Genomic DNA, 16,961 nt, shown 5'->3' with positions numbered 1-16,961 from the left:
GAGGGGGAAGAACATGTCTAAAATCTCTTGTGAACTCACACACAAAACCCTTCAGCAGAGTATTAGTATTAGATTCATGAATGCCCATAGCCTCCATTACAGAAAGAATTCTACCAAGCTGCACTGCCCAAGGATGAATGAGAACAACTGAGGTATAAAGGCCTAGCTTTTGTAGCCCAGTACAGGACTCTGAGAGCCTTAATTTGACGTAAAGGGAGAAACTGAGAGAGGGGCACCAGAGCAAAAATGCCAAGTCAACCTGCTTGTCCTAAGGTCCTTCCCCTGCAGAGTACCATCACATCCAGGCCTCCCATCCTCAACAGTGCACTGGTTCCCAGTACACACACACACACACACACACACACGCACACACACATTGCCCCTTCACATTTACCTGTGCTCTAGTCCATTCTCATCTGGCCACCACTGCACTCATATACTTGTTCCAATTGAAAACTATAACATTTATGGTGATGTTAGTGTGTCTTTACCTCCTTTGAGCCATTTTTACTTTAATGTGGGAATCCTAGGACATTCCTGCTTAACCCAACATAATGCAGATATTTAAAATAACTCCAGTGCTTATGCTCCATCCCCGATTAACAGAATCAGATCTTTAGAATAAGGTCCAGCATCCATCCTGCTGATCATCTATGCAGATGATTCTGATGCAAAGTAAACATGAAGAAAGGATCACTGATAGATATATATGAAAGAGGAAAATGCCATTCAACTAAAGGATTCTCCCAGAAAAAGAATCTGTGCTCTAGTACAGATATATTTGACTCTACAACACACAATATATTAAAACAGAATAACTTTAGTTTAATTATGCATCAAAATCATCAAGCAGTGTTCAGGGAACACTTATTACACTTCTGCCTCTTTAGTAGCTGTCTTGGGGAAGCAGCCCTCCTACTCTGGGTGGTCCTCCAATAGCATGGTCCTGAGTCCCCAAGTAATGTCTGAGCATATGCTCCAATGGCCACTTGGAATATGCCACCCTCCAACACAAAAACCGATCTTGGGTTGAAAACATTGCCCAAAGGGTTACCTAGTGTCCCTTTGGAGGGGTTTATATAAAGATTGGTGTGGGTGCGGTGGGGTGGGTCTCCCACCTCCTTTTATGATGGCAATCACCAAAGAGCTTAGAAGTCTGGAGTAAGCAGGAACCATTTCTGTTGCCATATGAAATGAAATATCCTGAAAATGAACTTGTCACAGAAGAAAGTCACAGATGGAGACAGAGCCGTACCAGCCACATTAGTTTATCTAGATGCGATCTTTTAGGCTTTCTAGCTATCTACTCCAGTAAATACCCCTTTTCCAGAAGCAGATCAACTTAAGATTTCTGTTACTTGAAATCAAGCATTTTCTATTATACTATGTGCTACCTAGATCCAGCTGAAGTAATCTCATCCTTTGAGATCTCACAAAAATTTATTTGCTTCCCTTACCCTCAATTCTACAATAATTCACTTGACTTTCCTGAGGTCTCTGCAAGTTGGCAGGGATTTACAACTTCCTTATTGCATTTATCTCTGGGTTCTTACTGTGTCTGCTGAAGCTTTATTGTCCCAGGAAGACTCATCTGTCTTTATGTTACACTGATGAAGCAAGCTCCTTTTCTTTGACATTACCATAACCAGTCGCAAGGTGGGTATGAGTGTGTCTGTGCATAAAGATGACTTTACTAAAGCTTTGAGAGTAGTGAGGGCTTCATTTTACAGAAAAACAAACAAGGTGCACTGACTGTTAGACATACCCTTTCCTTTAAGCTACTTAGAGTTCCCACTTCTCCCAAGAATGTCCCATTAGCCACTTTTTCCAGCCTTCCCCAGGCCCCTACTAATATTGCCTGGTGTGCTTCCTCTTCTTCTAGACCATCTACACCTTCTAATTTTCCTATCTCTCATCATAGGACTACCCCACCCACAAAGCCAAGTCTCCTGTCTATTATACTGAGCAAGTTAACCTCACTCGAGGCCTGGTATAAATCCCAACACTCATCACTGTCCTCAGAGAAACAAAGGGGTCATCCGCTGAGATCTCCACCTTTAGCAACACGGAATAATTTACAAAGTCTTCAAACTTTCAGTCTTATCAATCACCCTCCCAAATACATTACTGTAAATTAAAGGAAGCAGTACAGGGATTTACTTTCACAATGGTAAGAATTATGCTGCCATGATCTGTGCTCCAACACCCCTCTTTCACTTCGCCACAGTTTTAGTTTCAAATAACAATTTCCTCTTCTAAACACATGTTGAGAGATCCAGAAAAATTATCTGTTTTCCTTTCTACTGTGGAGATAGCACTATACACATAGCAACTGTTTAGTGAGACTGAAGAAATCCTGAGGAAAAAAATCTCCTTTAGCTGAAATAACCTGAGGTTAGTAAGATGTTATCCCTGGTATTGAGAGATAACAGTCAGGAGCAGATAGCCTCCAGAGTTGGTAAATAAGAACCTATTTCTCTCTAAGGCAGTGTTTCTCAACCTCAGCACTACTGACATTGAGGACTAGGTCATTCTTTGCTATGGGAGGGGGAAGACAATCCTTTGTATTGTAAGGTATCAGTAGCACACAAACACCCTTCCCCAGTCCTAAAAATCAAAAATGTGCCAAGATATTGTTTAATATCCCACAGAGGACAAAAATGCTGCTAGCTGAGAATCCACACTGGAGGTGGTCATACTGTGGGAATATGTAGCATAAAAAAGCAGACACTGTAGTATTTTAAAATGTCTTCATATAACCTATCCCAACTCAGTGAGGAAAAGATTACTTGCCTTGATTCTATAGTTTTAAATAACGAAAATCCCATTTAAATATTAAGTTAAGAACACAATGCTCATTTATTATAATGATTTGTTTTTTAAAATGTAGCCTGGCACATACCTTTGGTAATGACACATAGTTCAGAAGCATAGTGGGGGAATTAGTACTTAGAAAGTACTTTAAAGAAAAGACCATATTAAGATTATTAGTGAGGATTTTACAACCCATATTATTTGGAAAATGGATTTTGCTAAAAGATGTTCTGAATTTCTAACATAAAGCTTCTACTCATCTCTTTCAACTACTTGTTAATAAATTTTACAGATATAAGACTGGCTGTAGCTTTATGTTTATTTGTTCCTGAAATTTAATATTCATAAAATTTTTGCTTGAAGAAAATGACCTATCATATTACACTCTTATAACTAGTTCAGATTCTTTCTAAAGCCATGTTGAGACCTCATTTGGAGGACACAGGAAAAAGTGAAGAAAGATAAGATTAGGTGCAGCCACAGCCAGAAGGTCTAAGATGGTAGGTGGCAAGAGAACCAAATCTCAGTGCCCTGGAAGCTTGAATCAGAATCTATCTAGCCATGTATACTTCACATCAGGAAGGCTGGCAGAGCTATGGTTCTGGGAAGTTTATGTGACATCAAAAATGTCTCCAGATATGAACCGAGAGTGTAAACAGGCAGACCTAAAGTGCAGAACTTAAAGTAAAGTAGAGGGATTGGGGGCATCTCTTTAAGCTCACCAGAAATAGGGGTCATAAAAATAAGTTCATGAGGGTCCAAGATGGCACCTAGGGTACAGAAGCAAAAGGCCTAAGCTCTGTGACTCCAGAAACCTCCCCGAGAGGCTGGAGCTACACTTGGGTAATTCTGATTGCTTCTAGCTAAAATAATAACTATCACATTAGGTGCACAAAAAAAATTCAAAACTGACCATTAAATCAACCTTTAATTGTACCTAACTGCTGTGACCCAAAGCACAGCCAGCAAGGTGGGTGTAGCCCAGGAGGCCCCCCAAAGCCATTTCTCCTTTTTTTTTTCTTTCCTTCCCTTCTCCTTCTATCAAGCCAAAGACAGAACATCAATCAGAATCAAACTCTGCAACATCCTGAACCCTCAGCCCATGGAAAGCCTCCCCTCACAGCACTGCACTGAGAAAAGTTGGTGCCATTTCTCCCCACCACCACCAGCTCCAAACCTGCCTGTGCAAAAATTTGCAGAGGAAGAGGTAAGCATCATGCACCATGTGCAATTCCCCTACCCACCCCTCCCAGAACATAAACCAGAGCAGCCCCTGGGCAGACTGAAACCCCACCAACAAAACTGAAACACATAACCAGCAAACTGTAATCTAACACCAACAGTGGAGGGTAGTGGAACACTGAACCTGCCCCAGAGAAATGGGGCAGGGCAAGGAGTTAAAAACTCTCACACCTAACTCTCAGTGAACAAACACAGGAAAGGCAACAAAGGCTGAGAGCAAGGGTGGGACAACAAGCCACCTCCCAAAGCAGGGCAAGTAGTGGATCCCAGATATGATATCCTGGGCCAGAGGACAGCATTCAAAACTGACCGGCTCCACCTTGCTGGGGGAGGAGATGTGGACCAAACAGAATGGCAGCTGAGGGATAACACAGCTACCAGCTAGTGAAAACAACTGCATGATCTGGCAAATGTACCTCACCTCACAATTTCAATTAAAGTGGTAGACATAAGAACCAAATATTACTCACAAGCTAGTCACCTGGTGAGAACACATCAGAGCTTCTGTTTGTATGCCAATACCATCACTGGATGTCAGAGGAATAACTCCAGAACATAAACCAAAGACTGAAATTCTATTGTTCCTGAAGCTGGTGTTTTTTATTGTGTTATTTTTTTCTATCTTGTTTTTTTCCTCCTCCTTCTCCTCATCCTCCTTCTCTTCTCCTTCTCCTTCTCCTTCTTCTTGTTCTAGTATTGTGGGCTTTTTATTTTATTTTACTTTATTTTTATTTCTATTTTCTTTTTTTCTCTCTGTATTATTAATTTAACTCACCATCAGTATCTTCTCATCCCTATTCTTACTCTCTTCACTCTCCCTCCTTCTCCTGTGCTACAATCCCAATCCACTGTTCTCCTTCCCAGCTACTCTTTCTGCTCCTTCTCATCCACTCTCTCCATCTTCATCTCCTCCTCCAATCCTCCCCCAACCTGTCACCACACCACCTCACCCTCCTACACATTCACCACCTGCTGACTAGCCTACTATACCAACTTTACACAACCCAAACCCACTGCAATCCCTGACACAAGCACCCTATACTACAACAGAAGTACACCCAAACACACACAAGGGCCACAGAACCCAGCAGCTCCCATACCTCTTCCCCCATTCACCCACCCCATTTCCCACCTCCCCTTTTAGTTCCACCTTAGCCAATTTCCAAAATTTCTATATCTAGCCTAACAAGCATTAACCCCCCCAACTCCCATTGTTTATAGATAATATCACCAAGAGGTCTTCTATATAATATATAAACAACTGGTTGGGCCTTGAAACTATGAATTAGTTATTGCTCAATTACACCTCCAGGCCAGGAACAGAAATAGCACACCAACCTAGCTAACAACCAAGACAGTCACAACACAATAATTAAATCAAGGGAAAGAAAACAGGCAGTGAAAATCACCAACTATCCTATCAAGAACATAGTTGCACAGCACCAAGTGGAGTGATAGGAAGAACAAGGGATGGAAATCACTCTCCTCAAAAAAAATAATTCCATACAGATTAGGTGAGAAATGAAGAAAATGGACACCCAGTTCCTGACCCCAACAAAACAATGATAAATGCCACTAAGGAGCCTAGTGATGCCCACAGAAACACCTTCAAAGAAGAAATCTTGCAAGAAATCACAGAGAAATTCATGGAGAAGATACTAGACATGGTTAACCAAAATGCACAAGATGCACTCAAGAAATTTCAAGACACCAAAAATAAAGAACATAAGAAGACACGGAAACAAATGAACACAGAGATGACTTAAATAAGCACCAAAGTGAATCAAAGGACGTTCTAAAAAGATAGATAAATGAATTAAAGATGAAAATAAAAAATATAAAAGAGAAGGTGACCAAAGATATGGAAAACTTCAGAAAAAAGAATCAAACAGAAACAAAAAATACAGTGGAAGTCCCAATAAGTAGAAGAAAGAATCTAAAAACTCAAGATAAAACAGAAATTAAAGAAAAAAAAACAGAAGAAATCTCAAACAACTCAAGGGCTGTGAAAGGAATATGCAAGAACTCAGCAATTCCATCAAAAGACCAAAACTGAAAATCATGGGCATTGAAGAAGGAGAAGAGGCCCAAGCAAAAGGGATTTGTAATATAGTCAATAAAATAATAACAGAAAATTTCCCAAATCTTGAGAAAGCTTCACCCATTCAGGTACAGGAAATCTTCAAACATCAAACAGACATGACCAAAATAGAACCTCCCCATGCCATATTATCATCATTAAAACAACAAGTATAGAGAACAGAGAAAGAATATTGAAGTCTATAAGAGGAAAAAAACAAATTAACATATAAAGGTTAATCACAAAATCACAAAATCACAGATTTCTCAATGGAAACCTTAAAAGCAAGAAGGGCACTGAATGAAAATAACTTCAATCCTAGGATACTCTACCCAGCAAAACTATCATTCAACACAGATAGAGCAATAAAAATCATCCATAATATATGACCACCAAGCCATCTTTACAGAAGATTCTCCAAGGAATTCTGCACACAGAAGATGAAAGCAAACAAACCATGAGAGGACAGGAAGTATCAAACCACAGGAAAAGAAAAGACAAGCAATCAGAGAACAGCATTGACTCAGCTGCACACAATCAAACCTTTAAACAACAAAAACAAGTAAATGGCAGGAATCAACACATACCTATCAATATTAACACTGACTGTCAATGGAATCAACTCCCCCAACAAAAGACACCATTTGGCAAACTGGATTAAAAAGGAAGATACAACAATCAGTTGTTTGTAGGAGACCCATCTCATTGATAGAAACAAGCACTGGCTTAGGGTGAAAGGCTGGAAAAAAATTTACCAAACCAATGGCCCCAGAAAACAGGTAGAAGTAGCAATACTTATATCAGACAAAATAGATTTCAAACTTACATTGATAAAACGAGATAAAGAAGGACACATCATACTAATAAAAGGGGAAATACACCAAAAGGAAATAACAATTATCAACCTATATGCACCCAATTTCATCAAATATACTCTAAGGGACTTAACAGCACATATAGACTCCAACACAGTGGTAGTGGGAGATTTTCACACCCTTCTATCACCAACAGATAGCTCAACCAAACAAAAAAATCAATAAAGAAAGTCTAGAATTAAATCACACCATAGATCAGCTGAGCCTAACTGATGGCTACACAATATTTCATCCAACATCTGCACAATATACATTCTTCTCAGCAGCCCCCAGAACTTTCTCCAAAATTGATCATATCTTGGGGCACAAAGCAAGCCTCAGCAAATATAAGAAAATAGAAATAATTCCCTGCATTCTAACTGATCACAATGCACTAAAACTAGAACTCAACAACAAAAACAACAGCAGAAAATACGCAAACAATTGGAAGCTGAAAAACACATTGCTCAATGATCAATGGGGCATAGATGAAATAAGAGAGAAAATTAAAAGGTTCCTGGAAGGTAATGAAAATAAAAACATGACCTACCAGAATCTATGGGACACAGCAAAGGCAGTCCTAAGAGGAAAGTTTATAGCCATGAGTGCATATATTAAAAGGACAGAAAGATCACAAATCAATGACCTAATACTACAGCTCAAACTCCTAGAAAAATAAGAAAAGCAAAACCCCAAATAAGTGGAAGGAGAGAAATAATAACAATAAGAATTGAAATTAATGAAAGAGACCCCCCAAAAAAACAACACAAAGAATCAATAAAACAAAAAGCTGGTTCTTTGAAAAAATAAACAAGATTGAAAAGCCCTTGACAAATCTGACTAAAACGAGGTGGGAAAAGATCCAAATTAGTAAAATCAGAAATGAAACAGGGGCGATAACAACAAACACCAAGGAAATCCAGGGAATCATCCCAGACTACTTTGACAAACTATATTCCAATAGATTGGAAAACTGTGAAGAAATGAACACATTTCTCGATACATATGACCATCTAAAACTGAACCAAGAGGATATTAACCACCTAAACAGATCTATAACATGTAATGAAATTAAAGCAGCAATAAAGAGTCTCCCTAAAAAAGAAAAGCCCAAAACCTGATGGATTCTCTGATGAATTCTATCAGGCCTTGAAAGAAGAACTAATACCAACTCTCCTTAAACTTTTCCACAAAATAGAAAGGGAAGGAACACTGCCTCACTCATTCTATGATGTCAATTTTACACTCATCCCAAAACTGGACAAAGACACATCCAAAAAGGAGAACTACAGGCCTACCTCCTTAATGAACATTGATGCAAAATTCCTCAATAAAATAATGACAAACTGAATCCAGCAACATACCAGAAAGATCATTCACCATGACCAAGTCAGCTTCATCCCAGGGATACAGGGATGGTTCAACATATACAAATCAATAAATACAATACAGCACATTAATAGAAGCAAAGACAAAAACCACTTGATTATCTCAATAGAAGCAGAAAAAGCCTTTGATAAGATTCAACACTACTTCATGATACAAAGCTTTAAGAAAACTAGGAATAGAAGGAATGTACCTCAATATTATAAAGGCTATATCTGACAAACCTATAGCCAATATCATACTTAATGGGGAAAAACTGAAACCATTTCCCCTAAAGTCAGGAATAAGACAAGGATGCTCACTCTCCCTATTCATATTCAACATAGTCCTGGAATTCATAGTCAGAGCAATAAGGCATTAAGAAGAAATAAAAGGAATATGAATAGGTAAAGAAATAGTCAAAGTATCCCTATTTGCAGGCAACATGATCCTAAACCTCAAAGACCCAAAAAATTCCACCCAAGAACTCCTAGACAACATAAACAGCTTCAGCAATGTATCAGGATACAAAATCTACTTACAAAAATCAGTAGCCTTTCTATACATCAACAATGACCAAATTGAGATAGATTACAGGAAAAGGAACTCCATTTATAATAGCCTCAAAAAAACTAAAATTCCTAGAAATAAACTTCACAAAGGATGTAAATGACCTCTACAAGGAGAATGACGAACCACTGAAGAGATAGAAGGAGACTACAGAAGGTGTAAAGATCTCCTGTGCTCATGGATTGGTAGAATCAACATAGTAAAAATGGCAATACTGCCAAAAGCAATCTACATGTTCAACACAACTTCCATCAAAATCCCAATGATGTTTATCACAGAGATTGAAAAATCTACCCTAAAGTTCATTTGGAAACACAAGAGACCAAGAATAACCACGGCAATACTCAGCAAAAAGATAAATACTGGAGGTATCACAATACCTGATTTCAAACTATACTATAGAGCCATAGCAATAAACTAACAGCCTGGTATTAGCACAAAAACAGATATGAATACCAGTGGAACAGAATAGAGAACCCAGATATAAATCTACTCAGCTATGCCCACCTTATTCTTGACAAAGTTGCCAAAAACATATGATGGAGAATAGACAGCCTCTTCAACAAATGTTGGGAAAAGTGGTTATCTGCCTGCAGAAAAATGAAACTAGATCCATGCCTATCACCCTGTACTAGTATCAACTCAAAGTGGATTAAGGACATTAATATCAGACCGGAAGCCTTGCAGTTAGTACAGGAAAAGTCAGGGAATACTCTGGAAGCACTAAGTATAGGTCAGGACTTCCTCAGAACACTAGCAGCCCAGCAATTAAGAGAAAGGATGGACAAATGGGACTACATGAAATTAAAAAACTTCTGCACAACAAAAGAAATGGTCTCTAAATTGAAGAGACCACCCATAGAGTTGGAAAATATTTGCTTACTATACATCAGACAAAGGACTGATAACCAGAATATACAGGGAGCTCAAAAAACTAAACTCCCCCCAAATCAGTGAACCAATAAAGAAGTGGACAACTGAACTAAACAGAACTTTTTCAAAGGAAGAAGTCCAAATGGCCAAAAAACACATGAAAAAAAATGCTCACCATCCCTGGCCATAAAGGAAATGAAAATCAAAACCACACTAAGATTCTACTTCATGCCTGTTAAAATAGCTATCATCAAAAACACCACCAACAACAAATGTTGGTGAGGATGTGGGGAAAAAGGAATACTCATACATTGCTGGTGGGAATGTAAGCTAGTACAACCAGTTTGGAAAACAATATGGAAGGTTTTTAAAAAACTAAACATAGATCTGCCATATGATCCAACAATCCCACTCCTAGAGATATACCCAAGGGAATGTGACTCAGGTTACTCCACAGGCACCTGCACACGGATGTTTATTGCAGCACTATTCACAATAGCCAAGTTATGGAAACAGCCAAGATGCCCCACTACTGACAAATGGATCAAGAAAATGTGGTATTTATACACAATAGAATTTTATTCAGTCACAAAGAATGACATTTTGTCATTCGTAAGTAAATGGGTGGAACTGGAAAACATTATCTTAAGCAAAGTTAGCCAGGCTCAGAAGGCCAAAAATCATATTCTCCCTCATATGCAGATTATAGACCTAAAACAAATGCAGTAATATTATTGGACATGGGTTACACACTAAGAGCAGAATGCATACCAGAAGAATAGGAAAGGGAAGGAAGCCTAAAACTTGAATGTGACTGATATGCCCACTGTAGGTGACCAAATATAGTAATCTTAAAACTGTCAGAGGCCACTATGGGGAGGTGACCAGGAAGTAGTGAAGAGGTCTGGTAGAGATGAACCAATGTGGGTTTCAATACACAAGTGCATGGAAGCAACACTAGGAATCTCTCTGTATAGCTATCTCTATCACTAACTAGCAAAAATTCTGTCTTTCTTACTATCTCTTATGTTTCTCTTCAACAAAATTGGAGAATAAGAGGGCAGAGCAGGTTCTGCCTGGAAGCAAGGAGTGGTGGGGGGTGGGGGGAGGGGGTAAAGGGATGTGGGACAGTGGGGAGAGGTGGACCAAGCAATGTATACACGTATGAATAAATATAAAAACAATAAAAAAGTAAGTCTAATTCCAAGCCTATGTTGCAGGTGAGAACAAAGCTTCTGACCCATTCCAGGTGGTCAGGTCTGATTCAGAAACCAGGAAAACTAAGGTATCTGGCTGTTCAGAGGCTGCACCTGTGTGTGCTGGAGATGGCAAGGCATCCTTACATATTCATTCACATATTCTTCCAACCCATAGATCAATGTGTGGTTCTTGGTGATTATTTTATTTTATTGGTGGTGCTGGGGTTCAAACTAAGGGCATTGCACTTGCTAGGCAAGCACTCTATCACTTGAGCCATGTCGCCACCTCCCCTTTTTGTGCTTCAGTTACTTTTCAGATAGGATCTTGCACTTTTTGCCTGGGATCTTCCATGCACTTCTGTCTCCCATGTAACTGGAATTACAGTCATGTATCACCATGCCCAGATTTTTCTTTGAGATTGGGTCTCACCAATTTTTTCCCTAGCTGGAAAAAATCCTCCTATATCTGCTTCCCAAGTAGCTGGGATTACAGGCATGAGCCACCATGCCTGGTGGTTCTTGGTAATTTAAAACATGGCTCTGTGGAAAATGACTTATCCAAGATCTCAACATCCACCAAGACAGTAGAGCAGAAAAAAATGAGTGGATTTTCCTAACCACGTATTTAAACACCTTTCTTTAGGAACAAGTCCCTATCTCTGATATAAAAGGAAATGGAGAGATGTCATTAGAAGAAAGGAGAATGCCAGAGGACACTGAAGAATAAGGAGTTCACCTCAAATACGTCAAGAGCCAGAGGTAAATGTGTTAACTTGTTGGCAAGGGTAAGAGAACACATAGGGCATATTGAGGCACACAGACATTGGCAATGTTGGAAACCTAGAACTAAGAGGATAAAATAAGCACTCCAGGAACTTGGGAAGAGCTGTGTTTCTGACTTTTATCTCTGATTTTTGTCTTTGCATAATATCAGATTCTACCAGAGAGCCATGGAAAGTGACTCTTTGTGAAAACTGAGATCAGATGGACCCAGCTTCTGTCAAACATGGGGATTTAAAGCAGAAAAGGAATATGGAAGAAACAGCATGGCCGCTTTCTGTTTTCTAATGTCTTTCTGGTACCTTCTATTTGTCAAACCCTACTGCAATCCATCTGGCAAGAGAGCCTGGGTGTTATATTCTGAAGGAGGCAGCTTCCATGTCCCAAATCAGGGAACAAAATGCAGAGAGTGAAACTGAAGTATAACAGAGCCCAAAAATAAAAATTTACTGATTATTTTCTATGTGAACCAGACACTGGACTAGGCACTGAACAATACCTCTTTATACCAGTAGGAACCAGTTTGGCAACCTGAATTTTTCAGAATTTGTGTATGGATGTCACCCAGTCACAGTTACTTAGGGTGTTTTTGGTTAGGTCAAGAATAACCTGTGAGTTTGTCTGAAAAGCTGCTTAAAATGAGGAAGAAGTTATGAAGAAGACTAGTGATAGGCAATGGTGATGACTATCTTCAAATACGTGATGCTTTGTCAAGTGAAAAAGAACATGGATTTCTTCCTTATAGCTGTGGGACTTAGAAAAAAAGTTGAAATTAGCCACAGGCCAAATCTAGCTGTAGATATGTTGTTTTTCTCTCAAAGTATTGGCCCATGGAAAGTTTAAAGGTTTTGAATCAGTTGCCAATTTAAAAATCAGGATTTATCACTTGAAAACTCCAAAGTCTGGATATCTAACCAGTGTTTCTTTAAGGAAACCATAAATGAGTGCAAAGTGCCTACCTCTATGCACTTATATTGTGGCTACATGCCAATGTCATTAATCACAATACTTGAACTTAATTTGAACATTGTGATTACTTAATTCCTGCATTACCTACCAAGCTTCTGAAGGCATTTGAATTTCCTGAGTTAGAACTAGGAGCCATGAGTAAACCCACACAAATACAGATTTCTACCTAATAAGAATGAGCTCCATACAGAAGGAATTGCTTTTGCCATGAGTGATGAGGGGTTCACTGACACTGAGAATTTCCAAAGGAATCTGATCTCCCCTGGGCAGCAACCCTACTGAGGGAATGTAAGCACTGGATGCTTAAATTTCATCCCTGAGACATTAGGAAGTTTAGACTGTGATCTTTTAAAGTCACAGGCTGTTCCCCATTTTTTTTACTTTAGCATATATTCTAGACTATGATTGAAACAAAATACACATATATTATGCAAATTGTACTATGATTCATTATTCCATATATTAAGGCCATGATGGCGGGAACATTTTTGTGTGTGTGTGGTACGAGGGTTTGAACTCAGGGCCTTGAGCTTACTAGGCAGGCTCTCTACCATGTGAACTATACTCCAAGCCCATGGAATATTTTTTTTTTAATCTGTGACTGATGATATATTAAATTATGGCCATTCATCATCAAAACAATAATATTATTTGGTTATGTAATTAAATTGAAAGACCCAGCAATTATGAGACTCAGAACAAGTCAAGTCCCAAAAGGCATGCAGAAGTAAACTCTAAAAGAGTCAAAATACTCTGATTAAAGATCTGGCTCAGTTTAGAAATTTTGTTTTATGTGCTGATTGTATACCTGTCATTTCTCAAAAGGGAAGATCTTGAATGTCTCTATGAAGAGCCCAACACTCTTTCGTATCCATCCCTAAGAAGAGATTCTAACATGATGCATAGGCCAAGTACACTGATTGGTCTTGTTGGTAGAACATGAAGCTTTGCTGTAGTCATGAACCCTACAGTGTTAGGAGCAAAGATATTCAAAACCACAGGTAGTCTCTACTCCCCATATCCTATCTTTTTTTGAATGTCCCTTTTCAGAAAGTTTTCCCATTTCACTGGTAAAGTAAAATAGCCTTTGAGCTCTTTGTCTTTGAGTTTATTCTTTACCAACATTTTTTTATCATGGGATTCATAAAATCAAACAGCAAAACAGTTTATGGCCAATGGGGAAGGAATACAAGGTGACTTGTCTTGCTTTTCATCTAGACCATACAGATAAAGACATTTTGAGACCAAGCTACAGGTTAGCTGGCTCACTCAACTTAAAGTTTACTTTGTAGTTAACTCCTTAGGATAATAAACAGTCTACTTATCTCCTCTCTCGTGCCATTGTAACTCCATTCCCACATCATCATCCTGCTTTAAAACTCCTTTAGTAGTTTCCCATAATGCTTTTATGACTTGTATTATAATGTCTTTTTCAAAATTCATGTTGAAACTTAATCCTTAATGCAACAGTATTAAGAAGTGTGAAGCTGGAGAAAGGGAAAAAAACTTTGCAAGCTGTTCATTGGGCAAAAGATTAATATCTAAAATATATAAAAAGCTCAAAAAATTAAACATCAAAAATCCAAATAATCCAGTTAATAAAAGGGCAAGTGAACTGGATAGTTCTCAAAAGGAGAGGTACAAATGGTCAATAAATACATGAAGAAACAAATGACAGAAAACAAATGACAAATGCTGGATGTGTGGGGTGGAGCAGGAAGAAACCCTAAGTACTGTTGTGGGAATGTATTAGGGCATGCACTGTGGAAATCTGTATGGAGGTTCCTCAAAAAACTGAAAATGGAACTACCATACGACCCTGCTCTACCACTCTTGGGGAAATATCTAAAGGAATGTAAGTTAACACACAATAGCATTACTTGTACACCAATATTCATTGCAGCACTATTCACAATAGCTATGCTATGGATTCAGTCTAGGTGTCCAACAACAGATGAATGGATAAAGAAATAGTAGTACATAGACACAACAGAGTATTTTTCAGCAATAAAGAAGAATAAAATTATGTCATTTGCAGGAAAATGTATAGAAGTGGAAACCATCATGTTGAATGAGATAAGCCAAGCTGAGAAAGACAAATATCATATGTTTTTGCTTATATGCAGAATCCAGACCTAAAACAAAACATTACATGATTGTAAAAAGGGGACTGCTGCAGTGAGGAAAGGAGTAGGCGATGGTGGGAAAGACAGGGTGATAAGTGATGAAGATGATCAAAGTACATTATATGTATGTACAAAATAGCATAATGAAGTCCACTAAAAACTGTTAAAAAGGAGAGAGGATTAAGAAAGAGTAATAGAGGGGGTGAATTTGATCAAAGAACATTATATTCATGTGTGTAAATATCACAATGAAACCCCTTTGTGTAATTACTGTATGCTAAGAAAAAATATTTTTTAAAAAGAAGTGTGGCCTTAGAAGGCAATTGAGTCATGAGTGCTTTGCTCTCATGAATGAAAACCATAACTCCTATAAAAGTGATTGAGGATGACGAAAGCACTCTCTTGCCCTTCTTCCCTTTCCACCATGTTAAGAGACAGCATTCCTCCCCAGAGCACTATCCTGAAAGTGGAGCCCACGCCCTCTCCAAATACCAAACCTGTCGATACCTTGGTCTTGGACTTCCCAGCCTCCACCACTATTATAAATTTATAAATTATCCAGTCTTGGGTATTTTGTTATGACAGGATTAAATTTAAAAGTATGTTTAAAAATTGATATTACATCAATAAAGTAAGAAGTTCATCAGTCAATAGTAGAAAAGAAAAATGAAACAGTTAGAACCATATATTGGGAAATGTGAATGATGGATAAAGAGGTTGAGCATATCTCGTTACGGACCAGGAAACATGAAAGGTTCTAAACTTGGGCAAGGCATGATCAGTGACATGATCTTAGGGAAAAGTTGTGTTGCAATGACATTTAAAACAAATTACAATGGAGAAAGGCTAAAAATTAGAAACTCTTAACAATGGCAGACCTGGGTTCCTGAAATACAGTTTCTCTCATAGAACATAAAGTGAAATCATGTCAAGGAATCATATTGGAGGGTGAATCATGTGGGTGTGTGGGATGAATAGGAGATTTCAGTGAAGCCAGTAATGTAATGTAATGTAACTGATAATAGGAAAAAGAGCTATTAAGAAGGAGACTAAATTTTTTTTAACATCCTGGGGGTCATTAAGCAGGCTTTCTACCAATTGAGCAATGCCCCTCAGCCTGAACTCTTGTATTTGACTATTTCTTCTTTCCATTGCTCCTCAGTGATGTGTGTGTTGTTGGCCAAGATGCTGAAGCAAAGTGAAAAATGTTAAATAAAAATTTTAAGCACACAAAAAAAATGGAAACACTGGTTAAAAGATGAAGCATGGAAACCTACAGTTGACTTGTTGCCTGAGCATATATAGGTAGAGATGTCCTATGGCAGTTGGAAATGAAGATTCTATTTTGTGGGGAGGTTAGAGCAAGGGTGCACCCCTTAGAGATAATCCTCTGCCCTGTGTAGAAGAGTTCACTAAGAGAAAAACAGAGAGATCAAGGAACAAAGATGCTCCTTGAGGAGCATCTACCCTTTGGGGTCAGATAGAGGAACAAGAAAACAAAAGAGTTTTGTCAAGTGATTACAGAATAAACTGAACACCTGCTCTGTATGTCAGAAGTTCAAGTTCCAAACAACAGTATAAATAAATGCAGCTATTTATTTTTCAGCATGACTCTTCCTGCAGGATCACAAATGTCTTATTAATGTCACCCATAATATCCATTTATTACAGCTGCTTATTATTCATAAAGCAAATGCATAGCTGGCATTTGCTTAAACACTTAAGATAGACCTCCTGCTGTTACAGATGCCAGGTAAAGAGACAGACAAGGTGTACACTTCAACCTTAAAATTAAATCAAGATAATAATCTGAGTTTAAAGGCACAAAATTCTTTTGTTTGTACGAGTTATTTACCCCTCTCTCCAAAGAACCTTTTGAAACAAATTCATTGGCATTTATTTACAGTGAAAATAATTTTCTTATATGAATTATGAAATTCTGTTGATTTTTTAAATTGATTTTTTCACACCTCTCTGCACTTCAGCCTCTGTATGAGATCCATAGCTGATAAGTTGTCAAATCTGCCAGAAGAGAATGAAAACTATGAGTAAAAGATGCATGTGATTGAATTTACAAGATTCAAAATAA

The 16,961-nt window shown here is 38.3% G+C and overlaps 1 protein-coding gene across 7 annotated transcripts in view; it reads right to left on the bottom strand.

Annotated features, from left to right (window-relative positions):
* Rbms3 (RNA binding motif single stranded interacting protein 3) overlaps window positions 1-16,961 on the bottom strand; it is a 1,393,896-nt gene that overhangs the window by 1,191,518 nt on the left and 185,417 nt on the right. The window lies entirely within an intron of this gene.

This window comes from Castor canadensis, chromosome 5, assembly GCF_047511655.1.
Source record: "Castor canadensis chromosome 5, mCasCan1.hap1v2, whole genome shotgun sequence".
In the NCBI taxonomy this organism is placed as follows: domain Eukaryota; kingdom Metazoa; phylum Chordata; class Mammalia; order Rodentia; family Castoridae; genus Castor; species Castor canadensis.
This window is presented reverse-complemented; position numbering and strand designations above follow the sequence as displayed.